General features: G+C 34.9%; 1 long non-coding RNA gene, 1 other non-coding gene and 1 pseudogene across 3 annotated transcripts; all 3 read right to left on the minus strand.

The window, feature by feature from the left end:
• Positions 1-2,614: 2,614 nt before the first annotated feature.
• On the minus strand, positions 2,615-4,069 carry LOC138124879 (uncharacterized; annotated as a pseudogene).
• Positions 4,070-4,877: 808 nt separating this feature from the next.
• Positions 4,878-6,430, minus strand: LOC138124835 (uncharacterized). Of its 2 annotated transcripts, none has more exons than XR_011157290.1 (5): positions 5,752-6,430; positions 5,551-5,691; positions 5,347-5,487; positions 5,139-5,283; positions 4,878-5,078 (listed from the first exon to the last, which is right to left on the minus strand). It is a non-coding gene; the product is annotated as an uncharacterized lncRNA (long non-coding RNA). The 2 variants fall into 2 exon arrangements; XR_011157291.1 differs by having other exon boundaries at positions 5,139-5,286.
• Positions 6,431-6,869: 439 nt separating this feature from the next.
• On the minus strand, positions 6,870-7,032 carry LOC138125129 (U1 spliceosomal RNA). Its single transcript, XR_011157350.1, has one exon. It is a non-coding gene; the product is annotated as a U1 spliceosomal RNA (small nuclear RNA).
• Positions 7,033-9,129: the final 2,097 nt, after the last annotated feature.

The raw sequence follows: 9,129 nt of genomic DNA on the forward strand, positions 1-9,129 counted from the left end.
TCTAAAAGGCCGTTTCAAACTATAAAAATTTAATAAAATCTGACAGTTCCCGTAATTAAATCGAAACCCCAGGTTTCTAAATAAATACATATTAATCTGTTCAATCCCTTATATGAACGAGCGGCACTTGCAAAGTTTAAATTTAGCTATACTACAGTAACCTGCAAAAATGCAAAATGCGGCTTCGTTGATTTGGTAATTACTATAATTTTATAAGTGGAGCCACATGAAAACACTATTTCACGCCTAGAGGGATATGGAGGGAGCACTCTTCAAAAAAGTGGATACGACCGCGCTTTTCTGTAGACCTAATAAAAGGTCTCCAGATGAGCCGAGCGCGTGGAGGGAGAAAAGACTGGAGATGACACTAATTCAAATAAGTGTACCGGCCCGCGAAAACTACAGAGTCATAAAAGGTTTCTGAATATAGGCGCTAGGCCAATAGTTTCCTTCGCCTTCCTTCCAGGAGCATTGTGCTTCTTTATCTAGCGCATTATGGACTGGGTCATAAAAGGTTGTTGCACGTGCTTTTAGAGGGTTCGGATTTTTAACATGGGAAGCATAGGAAATGCCATCTCCAGTCTTTTCTCCCTCCACGGCCGAGCGAAACCGAAGTTAACGCAGATATTTCATCTTTCCAGTGGCGTCCCTGTAACTTTTTTTCTGGGGACAATTTTTGTAGGAATTGTAGGAAGACGACCGTAAATATTTAGTTCAAAATAAAAACAGATCAGAGTTATACAACTGAAAAAATACAAAGACAATTCACCAACCGGTTCACGTGTAAAAAACCAAATCCCAGTAAAATGACGGAACACCGACGCCTATGAAGCATCTGATGCCCAACGACCCTCGTCACGAAATTTCACGAAGTACTGGCGGTCATTTTAAAAGGCGTCATAAAAGGTCTGCGCACAGGTTTCGCGACGTGCCGCTTTCTTTACATTGCCAGCATAGGCAGTGCTCCCTCCATATCCTTCTACGATTTCACGTTATCTACTTATCACTCGTCAGTCTGCAGAGTAAAAACACAAACAATGCAAAAAGTGAGGTTAGATTAACAGGCTTATTTTATAATAAATCGTTATGGTACGATCCGTTGGCTAACGATAATCGTTCAGAGTTTGAATTACGATCTTGCTAACGATTTGGATGAAAATGTTATTTTGTAACTACCATCGTTGAGCTCTGACCTTCAACCATCGTTCGGAGCTATGAACTTTTGATTTTAGGACGAATAGTACACTCGTAGCTTACTTAATTCTTAAGAAATAAACTGTATTTTGTCATTTGACAGCCATTTTTAAAGAAATTAGGATTTTAGAATTAAAATTAAAATATCCAGAAGCAGAAATTCAGTTCTTAGATGATGCACAATAAATAATATAAAATAAAAATTTATTTTTATTTTATATTATATTATATTATTATATTAACCCTCCACCGCCCGGCGGCACGGCAATATTATATATTATTATTTTTATATTCTTTTATATCTGATATTTTTTGTTTTGTATAAATAATATAAAATAAAAATTTATTTTTATTTTATATTATATTATATTATATTAACCCTCCACCACCCGGCGGCACGGCAATATTATATATTATTATTTTTATATATATATTATTTTATATCTCATATTTTTTGTTTTGTTTTGTATAAATAATATAAAATAAAAATTTATTTTTATTTTATATTATATTATATTAACCCTCCACCACCCGGCGGCACGGCAATATTATATATTATTATTTTTATATTATATTATTTTATATTTCATATTTTTTGTTTTGTTTTGTATAAATAATATAAAATAAGAATTTATTTTTATTTTATATTATATTATATTATAATATTAACCCTCCACCACCCGGCGGCACGGCAATATTATATATTATTATTTTTATATTATATTATTTTATATCTGATATTTTTTGTTTTGTTTTTTATAAATAATATAAAATAAAAATTTATTTTTATTTTATATTATTATATTAACCCTCCACCACCCGGGGGCACGGCAATATTATATATTATTATTTTTACCATGAAATGAATAAAATAGATAAAGTTAGTTGTCAAAATAGATATTACCGCTTCGTAACGACTGCCAGTAAAGGTGCCGTTCTGTAACGATCTTATCATAACGATTTCATCGTTATGCAACGATGACGAATATTTACAAAATTGATTTTCGTTGCAATATCGTTGGCGGAACGAGAATCGAATTGTAACTGGTGCTTAACGACATCGCTACGAGTTATAAAATAAGCCTGTAAACAGCTGATCCGTGATCTGTTATCCGTGGTGCGTTCACAATCGACTCTTCAACGCCTACTTTGAGGATAAATTTAAATGGAAACCCGATATATTTCTTTCATTCAAAGTAGATTAAAAACCCCTCCAACAATGATAAAATGTTTCTATTTTCAGTGTCAAGTAATTGGTACATTAGTTACAATCGTATACATAGGTACACAACGCAGACAATCAAACTACAGTTTAATGATAGCCGATTGCACCGTCGTAACTTAAAATGAAGAGGAGCTTAAAACTTTGGTTACAATTATTAAAATCGTAGCAACAAGCTTGGTTTAAAAATAAGGAACGTCGATGCAAACGGCCATCAGTTGCAAGATTTTAATACGAGCAACAAATTGTTTGAGAGTGACTGGTATAGCACAATTTACTGCGAAAAATTTACATTAAATTAAGTCATTTTTAACAGCATACTCAACGATGGGTCGAATTCTATTTCGGAAGGTATCTTTATCTTTAATTTCTTTTAAAAAAGTGTTACTAATATCCTCCCCTTTTTCAGCAAAATGAGCCACATCAACAACTTCGTTTTTATCAGTAGCACAAATTTTCATAATTAAAGTAGCAACCATAACACCAAATTTGCAATATTTCTTCCATTCGTCTAAAAATTGTTGAAATGGATACAGCACATCTGGATTATTTACACCTAATTGTTTCAACTGATCTGCAAAAGAACGGTAATAAATGATTAAAATGTCGTCCAGATTTTGTAAATCCTTTTTGGATATACAAGCAAAAATGTAATAAGACAAATCCACAATCGGGGAAGAACATCGTGCAGCTTGCCAATCTAAAATGGCTACTTTAAGTGGTATATTTGGATTTCCATTCTAAAAATATAGTAATAAAGTGAAATAATTTTTTCAATCTCATAAATCAGTTACTTCAAACTTGTACATAAAATTGTTGTTCCAACAATCCCCATGGATAATTACTTTTAATCCATCTATATTCTCAAACATGTCTATTAGCACATAGTGAACTTGTTTTTTGAAATCTTTCCACTTCATCAAAATGTTTTCGTCGAGGTCGTTTTTTAATAACTCGTATGTTTCGTCAACTGTCTTTCCAAATACATTAATAAAATCAGTTGATTCAGCAAACTCTTTAAAAAGGTCGCCCAACAGGTCGACCAACTCATTAAACGTATTTAATTGTTGCTCTTTCATGGCAACAGAAATGGCGTGAAACTTTCCGTATTCTGAAACGACCATTTCGAGATGTTTTCTCGTCACCGGATTTCTCTTGGGCCACAAATCGTAACAGTTTTTCTTCAAATTTTCAAGAACAATCACTTCCATATTTTCACCTCTGAAAGTTCCTAGCACTTGGGTATGCTATTGAATGGGTTACAAACCCCTCTGTCTTTTTGAAATTTAACAAAAGTGGGTATTACAGTGTTGTAAAAGGACATTTCCGTCAGAAAGGTTTTTTCTACAGGCATACTTTCTCGTAAAGCTTGACTTCTCTTACTACATTTCAACACAAGATTATATTCTTTACTTGAGTTTTCCTTAGTTTTTCCTGTTGCATCTACAAATACTACGTCTCCCATGTATCCATCACCTTTTTCAGAATTTCCCAAAATGTTAACAGAAAGATCTTGCAAATCATCGTTCTTCAAAACTTTTAATAACCAAGATTTAATTTCACTTGTCATTATTTATAAAAATATTAGTACTGCTCAGTGTTGTTTCTTCGATAGACACTACACTTATATTATAAATATATCTACAAAAAATTATCATACGGCTATGTGACGTCTACTCTTCTTATCGTCCAATGATTGATTGTTGTAAGATGTAAGTAAGGTCATCTGCCACCTATTTACAGCTTGTTACATAACTTCCTTAAATGGCGTATTATTTATAAGTATTAAATATTATCGTTGTTTTAATACAAGTCATTTTCTTTTTTACAATTTAATTTTTCTCATCATATTTTAGCATCTTAATCTTAATTAAGATCAAACACAGAGAAATAAGAATCTTAAGAATTCTCTTATTGTTTTCAAAGTTGAGGCGTTCCTTGTAACAGAAGATACTATACATTATTCTTAATAATTTTAGCCTAAATCTTCTTAATACAATTTTGTATTAACGGAGAAAATTGATTCTATATTTTTATTGTTTTCTAAAATTTTGAGTCCGCTTCTGTCTATTTCTCTGCTGTACTAGATTAATAATTGATGTGGCCCAGGATGCATGGTGTCTTTCCGGTAATAGCTCTGCGGCCTCTCTGGACGCCGCAGCTGTATTCTGATAACATTGCGCATACATCTGTGAGCTCATTATTTTCGTAATGATAAGCCATTTCGACTAATTAGATGACTGACAGTATTTTTAATTAACGTCCATGCTCATTTGTTTTTTTTTTGTCAATTCTAATTTCTAACATTGCCGTACACATTTTACTGAGGTAATTTTGGCTAAATCTTTTAAGAACAACGCATACTATCACGTGTTAAAAGGAACGCCTCAACTTCGAAAACACCCTGTATAATAGTTTTTTTGCGCGATTGTACTCTATTTGGTTGTTTACCAGATCTGTTTCCAAGATGGTAAGCTCTGTTTACTCGTTGCTAACGATAAACTCGATGGTAAGTAATTTTTGGTGTTCTAGAACGGTAAGTAAAGTTTATTCAAAATTAATCGATTATTATAATAATTTTTATGTAGACAGAAGTTGAAGACAAGATGTGGGGGCACTTTCTGGAAACTCATAAAGCTCTTGTAGTCGGGTTTCCTTGACGCTGCAATGAAATAGCATTAGCAAACTTTTCGCGACATTGGCATTGTCAAAATTTTCATACCCCGCATTTTCCTTGTCTTCTTGATTAGGTACACATTGAGGTTGTTGGTTTCGAAAATAATTCTTCATTTATGTAGACAGAAGTTGAAGACAAGATGTTAGCACTTTCTGGAAACTTACACGGCTCTTGTAGTCGGCTTTCCTTGCTGCTGCAATGAAATAGCATTAGCAAACTTGCCGCGACATTGGCATTGTCAAAATTTTCATACCCCGTATTTTCCTTGTCTTCTTGATTACAAATTGAGATCGTTGGTTTCGAAAGTTCTTCATTTATGTAGACGGAAGTTGAAGACAAGATGTTAGTACTTTCTGGAAACTCACACGGCTCTTGTAGTCGGCCTACCTTGCCACTGCAATGAAACAATGTTAGTAACAGACTTGCCGCGACAGTAGAATTGTCAAAATGTTCATACCCCGGATTTTCCTTGTCTTCTTGATTTCATATTGAGTTCGCTGGTTTCGAAAATTCTTGATTTATGTAGACAGAAGTTGAAGACAAGATGTTAGCACTTTCTGGAAACTCACACGGCTCTTGTAGTCGGCTTTCCTTGGCGCTGCAACGAAATAGCATTAGCAAACTTGCCGCGACATTAGAATTGTCAAAATGTCCATACCCCGGATTTTCCTTGTCTTCTTGATTACATATTGAGTTCGCTGGTTTCGAAAATTCTTGATTTATGTAGACAGAAGTTGAAGACAAGATGTTAGCACTTTCTGGAAACTCACACGGCTCTTGTAGTCGGCATTCCTTGCCGGTGCAATGAAATAATATTAGCGAACTTGCCGCGACATTAGTATTATCAAAATTTTCATACCACAAATTTTCCTTGTCTTCTTAATTACACGTTGAGGTCGTTAGTTTCAAAAATTCTTTATTTGTAACGCACCCCACATTCAAAGTTTCTTCCACAATATTCACTTCGTTTTCGGAATCACTAATATCACTCATTTTACTGCTTGTTTTTCAACACAACTGGCGATATTTGCGCACAAAAACTGCAATGGCGGTAGTTGTTTGCAGATTGCCTTAGAAACGCGATACAAAAATCGACATTGTGGCAACACGATGTGAAGGGCGTCGTATCGCATTGCATTCTAGTTAGGAATGTTTTGTAATAAATATTCAAACGCGCAAAAAATCTCATAAGCATGACGAACGTTAATGACAATGTACGGATCTCAGACAATATTGGAGTCGTCGCAAGCTCCTCCTCCAAACAATTGTCTTCGATCCGTACATTGTCATTACCGTTCTTTATACTTAATATACTATTTATTACAGCTTAACAATGACATTTACGGTTGGATGATTCAAGTTCTTTTTGTAAGAGCCAGAAATTCGACAAATTTGGACCTCCGGCTATTAGTAGGTGATGCTCTCAATTAATTTAAATATCGCTAACTCATCTTTGAAGAAGGTGGTGGACCTAATTGTGAGAATCTACTTTGCTGAGATTTTTTTACTTGTATTAAAATTTACTGGTTTCTTTTTCGTTTCGTCGTTTCGTGACAAGATATTGATCCAATTTTATAAACCAGATTGAACCGCCCTCTGCTGAAGAGAAGCCAAACTCTTGGTATATGAATCACTGACCTTTTATAGAGGTCAGTGATATGAATACGTATACAAAACAGACAGGGTAACGTGAAAAATAAAAATACTGAAAACTGATACAATTTTGGATAACTATTTAGTATTTACGAATAAATATTTTAGTTAGGATTATATTAGACCGGGACAGCGCGCACGCAGTCCCGACTACCAAAAATTGTGCGCCCGAGTTATCCGCATTAGGGATAATCGCAGGGGTCAGCCCGACCTCGGTGCAATGGAAGGGCCTCACCCTGGGGGAACCGCCTTGTTGATCACGGTAACCCCTACGCCAGGTAAGTATGCCTTGCCGATGTCTGACAGGGGTAGTTATAGTGTAACGACAACTTCACACTCGTTACCACTAGAAGGCCAGGACATCTACTGACGTTTGGCCACACTAAATTCTGTGACTGAAACTAAGCTAGAATAATCAATAATCAACAATCAGGTTCCCTTTTTCAGCTTTGGAAAAAAATATTATTGTGCCGCCTTTTCGAAACAGATGCCCAATTTTAATTAATTATTAACTGTCACTTCTGACATTAATGGCGTTATTGCCATTTTATTCGCCCTTTTCATTCAGTTTTAGTAGCATAGCATAGCTCATAGCATAACATAGATCCCGATTTTGTACCAAAAACTGTTCTGCACCTTTCAGTTAAAGAAAAAACTCTTAGAAAGTGAAAATGAAAATAGCAGCAAAGCAATAGGTAACTAAAAACTACCGTATGTAGTTGTCATGATAGTTTTTTTTTCATTCGTTGGTCAAAACGCCTAATAACATTCACATTCCGTTAGGTAAACGCATGGTGTATGTCGGTCCAGTTAAATGCCGCGTTGTTTTCTGAGGCACCAAGAGTTGAGAATATTTAATCCAAACTATGCTTTTCTGGTCCCTTTGTGCCTCTATTTGGATCAAAAATATTGAAAAAATGCTGTTGCAAATGACAAGTGGATTTATGCAACCTGAGTCTACTTTAGTTTTTTTTTGCTTGTAAGCTGACGTGGTCGCTTTTCTTAATTAATGTGTAATTCTATATCCATCTAATGACCCTGACTAGGTAATAATGGTTTCTTTCATTAAGTCATCAAGTCCACATAATGACAGTTAATGGTTTCTTTAATGACAACACTTCGAATTAATAATTTCATAAGAACGGCATAGTTACAGCACAAACAATTGCCGAATTATCTCTACTGTAGCTTCGCTAAAATTGGAAAACTAGAAGAAAAGACAAAAATTGAAATTAAACCAAAAGTATATGTGTGTCCCAGAACTGCATCCCCAAAGAACAAATTTGGGAAAATGTGGTAATCTGAATTTTAAAGGAAAAAAGTCCTATCCCAAGTGATAATCGAGAAAAGACATCCTAAACCTGATCAATGATAATTGAGCACCAACAAGGTAGGATGACCGCAAATTTGCGTTACCGGGATTCCACATCAGAAAATTCCAAGTAAACTTTGCGTTGATTGTTGCGGTATCGATAATTATTTTTGCTGTCTGGCAACCTGGCCGATTTTTTAGTAATACCTGAGAACGAGCTTCTGGGATTTGTGAAATTGAAAACTTCATAACTCGGTTATGTGAGCTATAGGAAAATTTATTTTTTCGGCCTCCTTCTAGAAAAACTGATTTTCCATTTGTCTAAAATCTAAATCGTCTGGAAAATAGCATTTTCCTACAATCGATGTAGAAAGTAGGTCTTTGCGCTTGCATTTGACAACGCAAAATTGACGTTTTCCGAGGACTGTCACTTTGTCGCTCACGCGCGAAAAAATGTACAAAACGCTCGCTCTTCGAATTTTTTGTTAAAATCAGATGTCCAGTGATTATTGTAACTAGTGACAACGAATAAACAGAAAGAATTGTTGTGTCAGTTTTTGTCGGTGTTCTTTGTGTTTTTACAAAAAACATTGCTCAAAAGCCTGTAGAAGGAAGGGAAACTGTCGAGGAAGCGTTTTCGTGTACATCTCCCGAAATTGTAAGTGCAGCAAAAGAACCAGAATGCACACTTCCAGAGCATGGATTACTTTTCAAAAACCGTAATTATTGTACTTTTAATATCAATATTGTGAATAATTAGTTTCTGATTTTACGAAGGTATTACATTGATTTGGTCCAAATAAAATAATATGTAGTAGTCATAGTTGCGATTATAGGAAAAATCTTGTGTGTGTTGCGAGCGCAAATGTACAGTTGCGGCCGTTGAAAACTCAGACACTTTGACAACGCCAAACTTTTGGCTTTGTAAATGGTACTGAAAGTGACGTTTCTCGAAATGTAACTCAAACATTATCCACATTAATTTCTCTCGCAATGGCTGCTATACTCACACCGTCCCTCAGTCAAACACATTTTTGCAAATCAGATAATTGCGGCATTTCAAAAGTTACG

The sequence above is a fragment of the Tenebrio molitor genome, chromosome 2 (genome assembly GCF_963966145.1).
Source record: "Tenebrio molitor chromosome 2, icTenMoli1.1, whole genome shotgun sequence".
Taxonomy (NCBI): Eukaryota; Metazoa; Arthropoda; class Insecta; order Coleoptera; family Tenebrionidae; genus Tenebrio; species Tenebrio molitor.